Consider the following 17,524-nt stretch of genomic DNA (forward strand, 5'->3'; position numbering starts at 1 on the left):
TTGATAGGTTATTTAACTGTACTACTACTTACCAATAAAAACCGTGTTCTAGTTATTGTTCAAATTTTCTTTTCTATTTTTAATTATTATGTATTTTAATGAAGGCATTAATGTGACTATGTTTACTGAGCTTCCCTGTGAGAAAAAAGAATTTGGTGGTTATGCCAATTGTATCTGGCAATGTGGTTGTGTGGCAACAACTTGAGGGGTTTTTTTTTGCTGTTTTTAGCTGGAACGTTGGAGATGAAAGTTAATTAAAGGCTACATTTTGCCTACAGTGCTTGTTGCTGTGTTTTGTGAAGCAAATAGGATGAAAATTGCAAAGTCGTAATCTTTGTGCTTTTAATACAAGTGAGCATTCACATTTCGGTATGGCTAACAGTATCTATTCAGCGGGATGTTACAGGCTTTTCAGTGCACATGAAAAATGACCAAAATTGTACCAGTGTGCTGTTACAATAACTATCTTGAAATAAATTTATTATTTTATAAAATAATATTGCAGTTAACAAGCTGTATAGAATACAGTAAAATTAAAAAAAAAGTTAAAATACTCTTTAACTTCAAAATATTTTATATATGCAGGCATTAAAGCCCTGAATTTAAGAATCTCCTGGTTTGTAAGAGGTCACAGGAGTATGCCAGTGATTTTGTGCAGCAGAAAATCCTTCTGTGTTTATACAGCTTAATGTATAACTAAATGCATAATTTAATTTAAATCTGATTATTCAGAAACTAATTGGCATTTGCAGACATAGATTAAGTTAATATTTAAGTGTTTTTTAATAGTTCTTAAAGACAAGAAAAACCCCTCTGCATGCAGTATTGTGAATGCATTATTGAATTCTCATCAACTGTATGTTTAGTATCTAGGCACACACATGAGAATGTCTGTATGTTTGTATCTATGTTAATTTTAAGCTTTGTGTATGTGGCAAATACTGAGAAACATAAAAAGAATTTGTTAAATTAATGCAAGGACTTGACATTCTTATAAATTATTGGAAAGCAATTGTTTTGGGATAAATAGATTCATTGTGCATAGAATTTAATAACTGGAAGCAAGGCTGTTACAAGCCTTTATATCTCCTTCTGGATTGAAGATGTGATATAGAGCACCCTTTCTCAGTGAACTCTCTCTTAATCACTGTAGATTGCATGTGTAGCGAAATATTTTTGAATTAATGGCATAATACCTTTAAAATAAAAAAAAAAAAGGCTAATAATTAATCAATATATAGTACTATTCAGTTAATAGTAAAAAGTATTTATCTTTCCAAGTTACTCCCAACTATTCTGAGCAGTAATGGAAGACAAAAATAATAATACAAGCTTAATAAATTTGATTTTGCTCCTGACATTTGTATATGAAGAGCCATTGTGAGGTTGTTCTTCAGAATTGTAATTTAATATATAATAAATGTAATCCATTAAAAAAATAATAGTAGTTTTAATTATTATCACTAATGCTGTGGCTCTATAGAACAGTCGTCGTACTTGGAAATCACAGAAGTATTTTCATTCTGACCATTTATATATGCTGTTGTCACACAGTTTGGTTATTAGTAGTGCCTATTCTATGATTTTATATTACCTTAAATGGTAGTATTTATGCCATAGCAGGTGCCAATAGAAAGTATATCAGAATATTTTCTGTCTCTTGAGTTGCAGAATTAATGTTGAGGGGCAATACAAAAACAGTTTTAGGTTTGATGCTCAGTAGCTTTGTATTAAAAGTCAGCTGTTTGTGCTAAAGTATCTAAATGTATAATTGTTATAGCTGGAAGATATTTAATGTGCTCATTAGTTAGCAATGTAGAATTGTTAGCATGGAGAATGTTCAACGTGTGTTAATTAGGGAAATGGTAGCATGATACCTTGGGTGGTTTCCTGTTCTTGACATCATTAGCAATGGAAGACTGTTATTTAGACTATTTCTTTTTGCTGAACATGTAATAGGTAAATGTTTTGTTCCTGTGATAAGATAGACTTATTGTGGTCGTATGAGAAGATAGATTTGTGATAAGATCTTCTTGCTGCAGTGAACATGAAAGTAGCTTTCTTTTGTGTAGCCTTTTTTAAGTTGTCTTTTCTCTTTTGTGCTGTAGTGGAGCATCTCAGTTGGGATTGACTGTTTAGTGAAGATTATTTAAAATATTACTTCAGTTTAGGTAAAAATGACTCAGTGTCTCTGAAAAGAACTAATTAATACTAAAGGTCAGTCTGCACAATATAAAATCCTTGTATGATTTTTTCATAATAAGTTGTTTGCATAGTAGGCAAGTGTTTTGCTCCAGCGAGTCACATTTTATTTCTGTTCTTGACTAGTATTATGCTGTGTGATCCATGTAGTACTGAAAGAAAGTAGCTCTATTTGCTTTATTTATACCTCAAATAAAACAGATTGCCACCTTACTATTCACCATTTTTATCTCAGTGTAATAATAATAAATCTGGAGAAAAAGAAAGAAAAAGGTACATAAAAGAAAGCACCTCATCACAAGAAAAGGGCTCCTTTTCGAAGGGACACTAATCAAATGACACAGATGAAAAGAGGTCTGTGAATCTTTATCTGATGTAGATGGCTGAGCCCCCGAATTTTGTACTTACGAATCACATTTTTCAATGCAGTTTGTCAAACTAGAATGTGATTAATCTATCTGTCATTCTGAATTGATATCGGAGAACCTTGTCAGAGTGTACATAATGATGTATGACTTTGTCGGCTTTTGATAGTAATATTATATTTACAACTAACAAAATTTTAACATGCATCATTTTGTCCTTGAAATGCGCTTATTCTGTTCCCTTGATTTGCAAAAACATGGCTCTTGATAAAAAGAATACCAGCACTTTGCTGGAAAAATGAACATTTTCAATGGATCACTAAGATAGGGAAATGTTAATATTGTAGAGAAAGTTCAGTGATACCGCCATATTTGGAAAACTCTTTGCTAGACAATATGGTTTTAAAGATCATGAAACATAAGAAGAACTTCTGGTAGGGGCAGTAGGTGGTTTTCTATGCATAACAGTATTGGATTACATTGCAAATTTGCTGTATGACTTTACAGTGGCTGAAATGGCGTTTCTGACAAATTAAAAAGACTGATGCTGTCTTTGTGCTATCTCTGTATGTGTAGTGCCAGAAAAGAAAGGTTAGTGTTTTGGGTAGAAAGGGCAATTCCAGAAAAAAAACAACAAAACCCTAAAATTACTTATATAGCAAGCACAATTTGTAGATGAAGTGAGAAGTATTATACTGTACAATAAGGAAGCCTCTAGGAAACTCTTGCAAAGTTTTTGAGGAATTGTGACCAGCGGGTGTTGATCCATGTACTAAGTAACAATACTGTTGAACAAGGATCTCCTCTTGCTGTTATTCTACTGAATGACCCACTCCATTCCTTGACATTTTTAATATGAAACACAGGGAAGAGTGGAGGTAACTTAAATAAACCAGCTGAACATTAGAAGATATGTGTGCTGGAGAATTTATCATTGCATTTGTAGTTGACAGGCTGCTTTTTAAGGACATTGACCTGAAAAGATATTGTAAGGGACACATATGCTCTTACATATATAATAATTTTTAATGTAGAAATTAGACACTCAGTTGCTTGCTGGAATTCAGATTGGGAATTGGAATGTGTAATCATTATTGTATTTCTGAGTGTCTGACGAAGGAAAAATGAAAGGGAAATTGTATGACCAGATGCTTCTGCTACCATTAAGAGTGGATGCAGTGTTTGTAATTATCTGACTGTGATGGGAGAGGGTATTTTTATTATTTATTCTGGTGAGATAGATACAGAAATTCTTCAGCTCCCCTTCTCTAGTAAATGATACTCTGATCTTAGAGGAAAACAGCTACACTGTTCATTACTCTTATTTTCTATATAGACAAAACTGTTATTTTGTGAAAAACCCTTAGTAGCTGTGGTTGACTGCAATTCGTTTGATATCATTCACCCAATGTACTTTGACAGGTGGCTCTGAAGCCATTTTTTAAAAAAGGTTAGTTTATTCTGATTTGGCCAAAGTGAATAAAGTATGTCTCTTTAGATATGCTGCCATTCTGTAGAAGTGTTTTATGAAATAGAAGCATAATAAAAAACCTTTACATGAATTGAAAAAAAATATATGAAATCTTCCTTCCAGAAACTGCAGTTTAGTAATTTTGAAAATCCTCTTTTAAATACATTTGAGTTTTTGGAAAAGAACAGTAGTCTTGTCTTTAGTTTATGGCAAGAATGCTTTGAATGATAATACCTAGCTCTTATATAATTTTCTGCATTTCTAACGTATAGTATACATATGGAGCAGTTAATCTTCTTGAAGTCTGTCAATATTAAACAATATAGAGCTTCGTGAAACCCAGACCTTTTCTGAGATACCTCAGATCCTCAGGCCCACAAAAATTAAAGCTTTCCTTAACTTCTCAGAAGATGTTTTTTCTAATCATATTTTAATGGGGAATATCTGTACTTATGTATATATAATATATTATAAATATAAAAATATATATTTTATATATAATATATATTATAAATATAAAAATAATATATATAAATATATAATCTTTTTCGGAATATTATAAACACATTTATAGTCTAAAAGTTCATTTACCTCCACTTACATCTTTTATAGCTGGGGGATTGCATACATGCTTCCTGTTCTTTTAGCTATAGAGCTGTCACTATTAACGTAACAGAATAAAGACAGGGACTTGAATAGTGCCTACTAGAACATTAGTTCAGATTAAAATAATGTAACATATTTTGTTCTTTTAAGTGGTTTGTGAGAAGACCGTTAATACATGGAGATCTTGTAGTGCTCTAGTGATGAAAGTCTGGCTACCTTAAAGTCATGATTACAAAGCAAGAAGGAAGGGTGCCAGTTTATGGTTCCTTTGGTTAGCTGTCACTGAGTGCTGAGTGGCTTTTAGGGAAACTACCAAATCATAATGGAAGCCTGCTCTCAGCAGCTTTGGAGACCTGGTGTAGCAAGGTATGTAGTTGGGTCAAGATCAAGGGAAAAAGAGAAAACCTCTTTATCCCCTCTTTGGAAATTCTGTTTGTAGTCTGCAGTATACTTGAGGAGGTAAACAAAAGGATCCATTTGGAGACTTACAACTAAAGAACCACTATCAATAATATTAGTATTAGATATTTTAAAAAAAAGAAATATACAGTCTGTATCTTCTGCGCTAGTTAGGAATATTAGACTGGAAATATAATTCAAATTGTTTCTCAGTAAAAGATGCAGTTGTTTATTTTAATCATGTCACTTCTAAATCATTCTGGTACTATTTAGTATTGTTCCCAAATTACCTTAGCTCTCCTGAAAATTTGACATCCTGTGTGCCCCCCACCCCCAGGTTTGCCTTTGCCTACCTTGTATAAACACTGAATTCCTTTCTTTTTTAGTTCAAAAGTGTTACTTTGTTGTTACACCAGATGAGCAAATAGTAGGGATTTTTTTTTATTGTGAATCCAGTTCCAGTGGCTTCCTTTAGTTACCTCACTGTGTGAATGTTTGCATTCTCAACTTCATCCTGAAGTATATTATAGACTGTTGTGTGCAGTATAACTTCCTGGGGTGCTTGCTGCTGTCCTTTCTCCCCTCCTCACACTCCTACCTTGCCAACCTCCAGTCCAATGAGGTGTAGAAGCCAAAGGATTAATCTGTCACAGGAAAGAAGTGTAGATGTATTGTTGTAATTGACTAAGTAAAATTTCTTTCCATTCCATTCCCTCTTTTTCCCAGCTTTCCCAAGACCTTTTAATAAAATATGCTGGAACACCAAAATTAGGAAACACATTTGTGGCATACATTTATTTAGAAAGCAACAGAAAAAAACAAAACAAAGTAGTTTGAGGTAATGAGTAAATGGTATAGTTTATATTAATTTGGAATTTTATCTGCTTAGTATTGCTTCTGTGAAGTTACTGAAATCTTCACATTTAGTTTTAGGAAACTAACTTGGTGTTTCTTCTTTATTTAGAGCAACTTTCTTAATTCAAGGCCTTCATTGGTGTTCTAACAACATACATTTTTTAATAGCAATTTTATTGCATTCTCAGTACAATTTGGAGGAGGAAGGAGAAATGAAAGTACTATATTAAATATATGGTTTACACTGGCAAGGGCGTGGAATGAAGAGATCCTTAAGAAAGAACATTTTTGCTGAGTTTTCTATACATTTTCTCTGTCAATATATATTTTTTATTGTTTTTCTTAAAACTTAATTTTTCTATAGTTTTTAATGTAAAGCTTATTTCTTTGTATACTGAAAGTAATTGTTAATAATAATTATATTGCTTCTGCTCTGCAGCAGAAGTTGTAATAGTTGAATTTGCATTAAACTGTGCACATGTTTTTAATTAAACATACTGCATATAATAAGGCAGTATTTAAGGCAAGATTAAAGAAAATGTGGCAGCTTGCCAGTCTACCAAAATATAAACATGGGACAGGTATGAAAACTTTTGGAAGTGGAAAATACTAATAGTGTAAACTCTTAGAAGATTATTTCTTTAACAAACTGTGGTTTTCAGACTATCATGTTCATTTAACCTTTTAACCCGTGCTTTAAAAATGACAATGCATTCATTTGTTACATTAGGGTGAAAACTCAACTATCTCCATATGCTGTAGCCTAGCCTCTAGGAGGATCTGTTCCATGATTTTCCCAGGAACAGGTGACACTGAGAGGTTGGTAGTTCCCAGGTTTACCCTTTTTAGAGATGGGCACACTGTTATGCGTCTTGCAGTCACCAGGGGCTTCACCTGATTGCTGTGACTTTTCAAATATCATGGAGAGTGGCTTGGCAACCACATCTGCCAATTCACTCAGGACTCTGGGATGCATCTCATCAGGTCCCATAGAATATGTGCATACATAAACTATGTATGCACAAGTTCTTCAGGTGGCCATGAACCTGATCTTCCTTTACTATGGGAGGGTCTTTACCCTCCAGCCCCCATCTTGTTGTCTGTTGACTCAGGAGGTGTGAGGAGAACAGTTGCCAGTGAATACTCGGCAAAAAAGTTGTAGAATGCCTCATCCTTCTCGTCTGTCCATAGTAGGTTTCTTGGCCTTCCTGACGCCATCCGTACACAACCGGGCAGCATCCCTAGTCACGTCCCAGGTTCCCTGTCCCTGCTTGCACTGCCTGTGCAGTTCCTCTTGCGCCTCAGTTTGACCAGCAGGTTTGAACTCGGCCACACCAGTTGCTTCCCTTCCTTTTATTCAAGCACAAGATGCATGTTGCTGAATGGCAGGCACCAGGGAGTTGTGGTGAATGGAGCTGAATCCAATTGGCAGGAACTAGTGGTGTTCCCTAGGGCGCAGTGGGGGGGCCAGTCTTATTTAATGCCTTTATCAGTGGTCTGGAAAGGAGGATCAAGTGCACTTTCAGTAAATTTGGCGGTGACACCAAGCTAGGTGGCAGCATTGGTCTGCTTGAGAGAAGGAAGGCTCTACAGAGGGATCTGAGCAGGCTGGATCGACGGGTCAAAGCCAGTTGTAAAAGATAGAACAAGGCCAAGTGCCAGGTCCTGCATCTGAGTCGCCACAACCCCATGCAAGGTTACTGGCTTGGGGGGCTGGAAAACTGCCCAGCCTGAAAGGACCTGAGTGTATTGGTTGACACCCGACTGGATATGAGCCAGCAGTGTGCCCAGGTGGCCAAGAAGGCTGACAGCATCCTGGCTTGTATCACAAATTGTGTGGCCAGCAGGACTAGGGAAGTGTTTGTGCCCTGTACTCAGCACTGATGAGGCTGCACCTCAAATAGTGTGTACGGTTTTGTTCTCCTCAGTACAGTACAGATGCTGGAGGGCAACGATGCTGGTGAAGGATCTGAAGTGCAAATGTTATGAGGAGCAGCTGAGGGATCTGAGGCTCAGTTTGAAGAAAAGGAGGCTGAAGGGAGACCTTACTGCTGTTTACAGTTGCCTGAAAGGAAGTTGGAAGATGGGTGTTGGTCTCTTCTCCCAAGTAAGAAGTGATAGAATGAGAAGAAGTGGCCTCAAGTTGAGTCAAGGGGCTAGATATTAGGAAATATTGCTTCAGCTAGAAGGTTGTCACACACACTGGAACAGGCTGCCCAGGGAAGTAGTTGAGTCACCATCCCTAGAGGTATTTAAAAGATGTGTACATACGATACTTAAGGACATAGTTTAGTCACCATCTTGGCAATGTTAGGTTTATGGATGGACTTGATGATCTTGAAGGCCTTTTTCAACCTAAAAGATTCTGTGATTCTGTAAATTTAGCCAATATTTTCTTTTTGCTTATCTTTCAAGTTGTGGCCACTGGTCATGTTTTACTGTTTGCTCCCCAGTTCATGTTTTGTTCTGAAGTCAGAACTTTTTATCTCATGTTCACTCACGGAAATAAGGGCCTCACAAATATTAACCAACTGATTTAAAAAAAAAATTGCTGTTGAACTGTGGAGGTCATGGGAAGAGGGCTAAGTCTAATGGATCCCACAGTTAAAGTGACCGGGTTGGGAGCAGTTATGACAATAAAGTTTCAGTTTTGCTTCTCTAGTGGTTTGGAGAATAGAGTGTGAAGTCTGCTGCTGATGGGTAGGGGTGAAGATTTTTAAATGGAGAATTTTCCAATCTATTATGCCCTATTGGGGGAGGGTGAGGGAGGGTGGTGTGATTTTAATGGTACAGTATTCTAAAGGAAGGATAATGAATAGCTGAGAAAGCTGCTTGTGTCTCAACTCATGAATGTAACTTCCAGATGATCTTCAATACAGTTAGGAGACTTTACCATTCCAAAAGCTTCAAGAACCAACTGTTGTGTATTGTTGATATGCTGTAGGCTGCGATTCTGTCATTCACAAATAGGTCAAGAAAGGAATCAAGAGTATCATTTTTTTTTTCTTCATACTTATGTTTTGTGAGATTGAATGCTAAATGAAGAGGTATAGCTGCTGTTGTAACAGAAAACAGCTGTTTTACTTCTTTGTTACTTTAGGGGAAATAGTTTAATTGTTGGTTCACTGTTGTAGCATGTTTTGACTAGATGTTGGAAGATGTTTTAAAATAGTAATAAAGTATAACTTATTGCTAGAATTACAAATTATGTTATTTTATGACAGTATTTGTTTTCTTAAGAAAAATACCAGGTAATCCACAATAGAGCATTGATATCTGTAACTCAGATAAATGCTACTTGATGTGCAACTTAAAGGGTTTGAAATGCTTGTTTTTCTAGGAATCCTCAGAAACAAATGATTTGTTGTGTGTTGCTTGCTTCTCTTTTTTTTTTTTTAGGGAAAACCCCCTAAATTTTCTAGAGACAGAAAAGTATGTTTCCGAAATAGGGTGCCAGTGTTTTGAATGGGTTAATTTTTTGTTTCAAAAAGTTACTTTCAACATTAAACTTTGGTAAGAAAGAGTTATTTTCTCTAGAGATAGTACGGAGTGAGTAGATTTCAGAGAAGACGTACATGTATATGTTAATCACAGTTCACGTGTTCTTCCCCCCAGCTGTTTTTGGCTTTGATGTTCCACATCAGCCTAGATGGATTTTGGTTCCAAAACAATGCACTAGATAAAAGATGTGTTCTGAATTTCATATGCACAAGGAAGAGAGCATGAACAAATGCTCAAATTTTGATAGGTGCTTCCAGAAATGTATATTTCTTTGACAAGAGATGTAGTTGCAGATATGATGATAAGTTGATGATTGTGTTTGATGATAAGGTAAAGAGTGTATGACAGTAGTTACTGAACTGTATGCTTTGAGTTACTTGTGGCAACAGGTGTAATGTTAAGTATTAGCATGCCCATAAATCTTTACTGCTTTACTGTAATAATTGAAAAGTATGTATTTTCCCTATTAGAGCTTCATTTTGCCATAGACATAACTCTTCAAACCCTCTTGTCATCTGTGAGGCTTTGAGCAAACAGATTTTGACACAAATCAGAAAACTGTGACAGTTGAGTGACAAGCTGTCAGAGGTTCCAGATCAGTGGTACAGTTTAATGCCTTAAATTCCACTGAGCAGGAAAAAAACTGTGAAATTAATCATTACAAATACCACAGAAATTTAAGTGATTTAAGAATAATAGACATGGAGGCTGTTAAGTTATTTCAGGACTAGAAAGAACGTTGCAGCAATGCTTTTGATAGAAATCGTTAATGCTAAATCATACTTCATATCTTAGGAATGTTAATTTGAATATTTTCGAAGATTGTAATAGAAACCAGAGTTAAATTTTAGACTCCAGAGGAAAGCGTGGAAACAAAAAGTTCAGAAGGATATTTTAATCTCTTACTTTTATAAATACTGTTTGTCATAACAAGATCTGATGTTCTGATACCCTTAATAGGAGGGATGAGGTTGATGGCTGACCTGTGGTGAGTTGATGTAGCAACCTGCTGTTGGGGTGTAGCTGGGATGTGGTTCTCTTTCTTCATTGCAGCCCCTGTGATGCTGAGCTTTGTATTTGTGGCTGAACAGTAACGCGCCAGTGTTCTTGCTGTTGCTGAACAGATACTTGCCGAGCATCAAGGCTTTATGTCCTACCCTGTCCTTCCCAATTGTCTGTAAGCTGTGGATGGGTAGGAGATTGGGAGAGCATGTAGCTAGGACAGCTAACAATACTGACCAAAAGGATTTTTCTGCACCATATGGCATCATGCTTAGTTGGAAAAACTGAGGCTGAGGAGGAGAATGCTGGGACCTTTGTGGTTATGGAGTTTGTCTTTCCAAGCCATTGCTACACATACTGTGGTTCTGCTTTCCAGGAAGTTGCCGAAAACTTGCTGTGAGTGAGAAGTAGTGAAAGAATTGATTTTTTTGCTTTGCTTCCATGTGCACCTTTTGATTTTTCTCATTAAACTTGCTTTATCTTGACCCACAAGCTTTTGCATCTTATTTTCTCCCCCTGTCCTATTGAGGAGGAGTTAGAGAGCAGCTGGATGAGTTGTCTTGCAGCCTGCCAGTCGGCCCAATACATATTTGTAAGATTTTGAAATGCACAGAAGTTCCCAAACAGAGGACTTACAGGATGGACTGTGCCAAGAATGGACTTAATGTAGAAAATACTAAGTAGATTTTTTTGGAGCAGATGTATGCCTTTGTTTAGAGATAGCCAAACACATTGGATACTTGTAAGCCAGGTCTCCTCTCTTCTAATGCTGGTATTCATTCAATGAAGATTCTTTTTTGTATATACTGAAACATGAAGAAGGAGTTTTAGGTCTCTATTTCTAAAACCTAGCAGTGCTAGGTTTCTCTATTAATGAACTTTAGTCTATTAATTGAACTTAAGTTATAGCATTTAGCAAACAAAGGCTTTTAGATTATAACTGTGCTGAGTTCCATTGAACCTCTGTCAAATCTAGCAAGAAATACAAGAAAAAATCCTCTCTCTCTTTTTTTTAATATTTGATGTACTTAGGAAAATATTTCAGACTTCATTAGTATCTTCAATTTAAAAAAAAAAAGTTAGTTCTGAATAGATGTTACCTGGTCCTAACTTTCTTAACGATTTGAACTTCAAGATGAATTTGCCTATTTGTACTTAAGGAATAACCTTTTAAAATGCCAGAGCCAGAAGAAAAATAGTTTTCACATAATTTAAAGTTTCTTTTATTCTGTTGATTTTTCTAATGCAGACTGCATAATGTGTGCAAATTAAAAAAAAAAATCACTCTGAAAGATTGACAAAAATTATGTGAGTTTTCCCATGTTAACACGTGGCTGCATTGAATTTTTTTTTCAGAAAGACTGAGGTGTAGTGGTCCAGTACACTGAACTTCTTGATGCCTTCCCCAGTATTCTCTGAACTCTAGCTGTCTTTAAAAGTTGTTCTGTGTTTATTTGGTAATAGATCCATGAGAGGATGCACAACAAGAAGTTGTATGTGTAGTTTGCTTTGAATGAAGTTCAAATGAATATATAGGCATAATGGACATGATCTAGCTTAGATGGGATGCAGGGCCATCGTGTCACAAAAGCAGTGGTACGTGCTAAGACCGGTTAGGACTGAATCTGTTGAACAAAATGATCACCTCAACATGCAGAATTTTTTTATGAAGAAATAATAAGAATAATATCAATTCTGATTACTGATGACTAGGATGATGGCACTGGCTGCAATATGTTTAAAGAGATAAAAGAAGAAGAAATATAATGGTCTTGAAGTACAGTAGTCATGGGAGACAGCAGTTACAGAAGAATTTCACACTGCGTTGCAACTGAGGTGAGATTTATAGGCTGTCAGTGGCATGCAAGAGCTGGCTATAGAGTGTGTGTAAAAGGAGATTTAAGCCACGGGGTAGTGCTGAGTAGTCCACAGCATCTGGTGTGAAATCTTGCAAGATGAGCACCTGTCAGGAAAAGTGACCATTGCATACTGCAGATCAATATAAAATAGAAGGACAAAAAAAAAAAAAAATCACCAAAATCAACAGCACAGCCACCTCTGTCCCACCTGTTAGTATGCACAACTTCAAGGAAATAAGTAAAATAGAATGGCTTATTGAAAAGAAAGTAAAATGTACAGTGAAGAAAATTAAGTCCATATAGTCAGTGGAATATGGGAAGAAGAAGGAAGAAGAAACAGCATACAGTAAGAAGGATTAAAAAAAAAAGACAAGAAGTGAACAAGTAAGGTTAAACATGTTGGTGTGAGAAATCATTAAAGGCAAGAATGCATCCATTAAAAGTTGAAGTTAGAATAAGATGAAGGAACCAGCATCGTAAAATCTGATAGATTAAATGTAAGTATGCAGTTAAGCGTTAAAAAACAACATGAAGAACAGGTGCAAAACAAGGCAACTATTTGAACCTTTCGCAGATGACTTGGGTATGGAAATACTGTTGGGGGGGTTGTAGGGCCAGCTAGTAGTGATGTTAAATGAATTTCTCTGTGTGAAATTATTCACTGTGGAGGACTCCCAGGTCAGAGTCGCCTTTCATAGAGCACTCATGAGAGGTTGTATTTGGAATTGAAATGCCTGCAGAAGTGTGGAGCATCTGCATGTACATTCATGTTCATGATGAAATGAACATGAACAAGCTGCTGGACTAGCTGACATTCACTGAAGAGCACTTCAGGAATTCAAGCATGAAATATCTGAATTACTAATGGATGTATATAACCTCTGCTTAGGGCTGGCTTATCTCCTGAGGACAGCAGGGTGACAAATGTGACATTAGCTATTTTGCTTGCTTTTGTTGCTTTAATGTTTGTGTCCACGATCCAGGGAATTGTGAGACAGTAAGCCGTGCAAAAACACTGGACAAAGCAGCTGAAGCGATAACAGAAAGTAGAATTTATAGATGCCTGACTGCTGGGAAGATCCAAGACTGCTGGGAAGGCTGTTTAAAGAGATAATTATTTTGAAAGAATTAGCAGTGATAGAATAGTGGTTAGGTTGATGTAGTCCATTTGGATTTCCAAAGGAGTTTTTACAGTTACCCACAGGAAATAGAGGGGTAGGTGTAATGGATTGTCAGTTGAGTTTAAAAAGTGAAATTATACAAATAATTGAGGTTTATATACAACTGTGAAAACATGTAGTTTTAAGAAACAATGATTATTTAACTTTTTTTGTGTCATTCATGTTAAGTAGTATAGAGGCCCTGATACTTGAATTTTTTTTGTTAAAATGATTAGAAAATTATCTGCTTGTTTTGTATGCACTAAATTTTATTGATGCATTGTCACATTTATCTAATGGAAAATAGCATTGCATGACTGGTAGGTAAACAAGAAAGTAATTCTTGTGACTTTGTTTTGTAATAATGGTTATGGCTAATTATGTGTGGAAGAATAATTTGGCTATTGGTGATATTGCACTTCAATATGCTGTTCTATATTTAAGGTTAGTTTTGTAGAATGCTATTTCAAGTTTATTTCCTTTTAGTTGCAGAGATCATGTAAGGCTGACTGGAAGAGCATTTGGTCAATCTTATTTAATTTGACAGTCAATAAAATTACTTGGCATAGTATTATAGAGAATAGTTATTACATAATGAAGAAAGTTTAACTGAGGACAGTACTTGCAAGTTGTGACTAAAAATATTTGTTATCCAATACCTTCAACTTCTGTGTTTCTAGCTTTTTAGCCTTAATTTTTCTGCTGTCTCCTTCATTTTATCTTTTTATTTTAAAGAATGTGCAGCAAAGTAAACATACATTAACATGCATGAAGAGATTTTCTTTGAGTTGTAGCAAGGAGTTGAATAATAGACTATTTATTATGAAATAATTTAAAAGACATGTGTTTCGTTTACCAAAATATATGCTGACTTCCTATATACACCGAAATTATTAAGGTCATTTGGAGATTGTGTGTTTTCCTCATTAGTTAGTAAACTTCTCACATTATTATTATTTTCTCTAATAACCTTAATACTTCTTCAGTTTAAGAAAACTCTTCACAACAGTGTAACATCAGCTATTCAGGTATTTTGCTATGAGGAGACCTTAGAATATTTTGAGTTACAAGGGCTTTTCAGAGGTCATCTAGTCCAACTCTCCTGCAATAAGCAGAGGCATCTTCAACTTGATCAGGTTGCTCAGAGCCCCATCCAACCTGACTTGAACATTTTCATGGATGGGGCACCTACCACTTTTCTGGGCAGCCTCTTCCCATGGTTCACCACCCCTATTGTAAAAAAAAAATCTTCCTTTTATCTAGTATGAATATACCTTCTTTAAAGTCATCTCCCAGCCTGTGAAGGAAAAGAAGATTATCAGGAATGGTCAACAGGGAAATCATGCTTGACCAATCTGATTCCCTTCTGCGGTGGCATAACTGGCTGGGTACATGACAGGAGAGCAGTGGATGTTGCCTACCTCAGCTTCAGCAAGGCTTTTAACAGTCTTCCACAATGTCCTCATAGCTACGCTTAGGAAGTGTGCCTTAGATGACTGGACAGTGAAGTGAATTGAGAGAACTGGCTGCATGGCAGAGCTCAGAGGGCTGTGATTGGCGTTGCAGAGTCCAGGTGGAACCCTGTGGCCAGCAGCATTCCCTAGGGTCTGGTGTTGTGTCCAGTCTTGCTCAATGTATTTATCAGTGACCTGGATGAGGGGACAGAGACTACTGTCAGCAAGTTTGCTGATGGCACAAAACTAGGAGGAGCAGCTGGTACACTGGAAGAGTGTTCTGTTCTGTGTGAAGTAAATATTGAAATTGTACTAGGAGATAATCAAATAGAGTTGACAGAGATGTGAGCCTGAGATCCAGGCTGTAATAAACTTGAAACAATTCTATCAGCAAAATAAAAAGTTCAATATCTGGAAAGCTTGAGTGATGCTAACTGTTTTGGGTAGGACGTCTTTTGAGACCATTCAATGAGACCTGGAGAGGCTATAGAGCTGGGTAGAGAGGAACGTAATTAACTCCAACAAAGGCAAGTGTAGGATCCTGCACCTAATGAGGAGTAACCCCCTATACCAATATAGGTTAAGGATTGACCTGCTGGAAAGCAGTTCTGCGGAGAAGGAGCTGGGAGTGCTGGTGTAAAACAAGCTGACTTGTGGAGTCTCCTTTTCTGGAGATGTTCAAATCCTACCTGGACATGTTCCGTGCAGCCTGCCTTAGGTTCACCCTGCTTTAGTAGGGCTATTTGACTAGGTGATCTCCAGGGGTCCCACACCTACTATTCTGTGATGACTTCTTGTCCTGTTGCAACAGGTCCTTCTAGATAGTCCATGCCCATCTTTCTTAGAAGCCTCCTTTAAATATTAAGGGGCAGCAGATGGAGAGGCATGAAGTAACACCAACAAACAATTAATGTCTTTATTTTCAGAAGTTTGTGTTCAAAATATAAAGGGGTGGAAAAGTTAGTACAAAATATTGGTATGAGTTTGGGGTACAAAACGTTTTGTTTCCCGGAAACAATTTAACACTTGAAAAGGCTCTGTATTAGATTTCTTGAAATCAGAAGCTTTTGAAAATTGTGGTGTGCTGTTCTCTTGCCTAAGAAAATTATACACTGATGGACACTTTGGAAGAAAATAACTGTGAACTCTTATGGCTTATTTTAAGAACAAGGGGGAGAAATGATGCTTTTTTCAAAAGAAAGGCTTGGATGTTATTTCTAATTCCTCACTGTTGGTAAATGATGAGGTGAAAGCACTTCACTTCTTCCTTGAGGCTATACCATGTCTTATGGTGTAAGTTTTGCAAGTAAAAAGAGAGGTCTGTGTTCTTCCACCTTGTATCTACAGCAGTGAAAGGAGATATGATTGATTTGTTTACAACAGTATGTCTTTATGATGTGGAATATTTCTCATGGTTTTGCCAAGGGCAACTATTTGAATATCCGTTCAAATCTTAATTACAGACAGAGTATAGTGTTTAGGTTTTTTTGGTTTTTTTAAGTCACTTCAAAATAATCACTGATGTTGATGACTCCCAGTAATTAGGAAATTCTTACCAGTTTTCTGAACAATCTGGTTACAGGTTTAGCAGGCAAAGCACTACATGGGCCTATTTAGATACTATCAGCGCAGTACTAATTATTTAACTGTTTGTGCCTTTGATATTTGAATTTTTGACCATACCAGTTACCTGCAAGTGTTTCAAAGATGTAAATATAGAGGGAAGTTCATACAAAGGAACATAGCTAAGACAAAATGCACAAAAGGTATATGACTTGGTCTTCAAAAATGTTGAGCCACCAGCAATGATGTATTTATGGGAAATGTGGTTTTATTCCATTATTTTTGTATAACTGAGGTAGATATAGATTTTAGGTAAAAAAATCTGGGTTTTCTTCTAGCCTGTGGTTTACGGTCTGTGTGCCTGCTGGGATTTCTGTGTAGCACCATTCTAAATAGCATGCATGGAGCCAGCAGGTTTCTGAAAGAATGGGATCATTTGAGGAACTTAGTTTTGGAATATGAATGCAAAGCAAAACGTGCCTTATACTATTTGCTGACTTGTCTGAAAATGTATGTATTCCTTGGCTAATATTTTATAATGAGTATATATGCATAAGAAAAAGAGGAGGCTGAGAGGAGACCTCATTGCTGTCTACAACTACCTGAAAGGAGGTTGTGGAGAGGAGGGTGCCAGCCTCTTCTGCCAAGTGACAGGGGACAGGACAAGAGGGAATGGCCTCAAGCTCCGCCAGGGGAGGTTTAGGCTGAACATTAGGGAAAAAATTTTCACGGAAAGGGTCATTGTGCACTGGCACAGGCTGCCCAGGGAGGTGGTGGAGTCATCTTCCCTGGAGGTGTTTAAGGGATGGGTGGACGAGGTGCTGAGAGGCATGGTTTAGTGATTGACAGGAATGGTTGGGCTTGATGATCTGATGAGTCTTTCCCAACCTGGTGATTCTATGATTCTATGATGTATTTCTGTATGTCAAGATGCTGTCATGCAATAGCACAAAAGTGTTTCTTAGGCTGAGGTTTTGTGTATAGTTTTATATATAGATTTGCAATGATTTATATAGCTTCAGATACTTAGGTATTCAGAAATGCTAAAGGAGGAGAGGTTATACGAATTGAGAAGTAAATGAAAAAG

General features: G+C 36.6%; 1 protein-coding gene across 1 annotated transcript in view; it reads left to right on the top strand.

The window, feature by feature from the left end:
- Window positions 1-17,524, top strand: part of FBXL17 (F-box and leucine rich repeat protein 17) — a 304,655-nt gene that overhangs the window by 49,381 nt on the left and 237,750 nt on the right. The window lies entirely within an intron of this gene.

The sequence above is a fragment of the Phaenicophaeus curvirostris genome, chromosome Z (genome assembly GCF_032191515.1).
Source record: "Phaenicophaeus curvirostris isolate KB17595 chromosome Z, BPBGC_Pcur_1.0, whole genome shotgun sequence".
Lineage (NCBI taxonomy): Eukaryota > Metazoa > Chordata > Aves > Cuculiformes > Cuculidae > Phaenicophaeus > Phaenicophaeus curvirostris.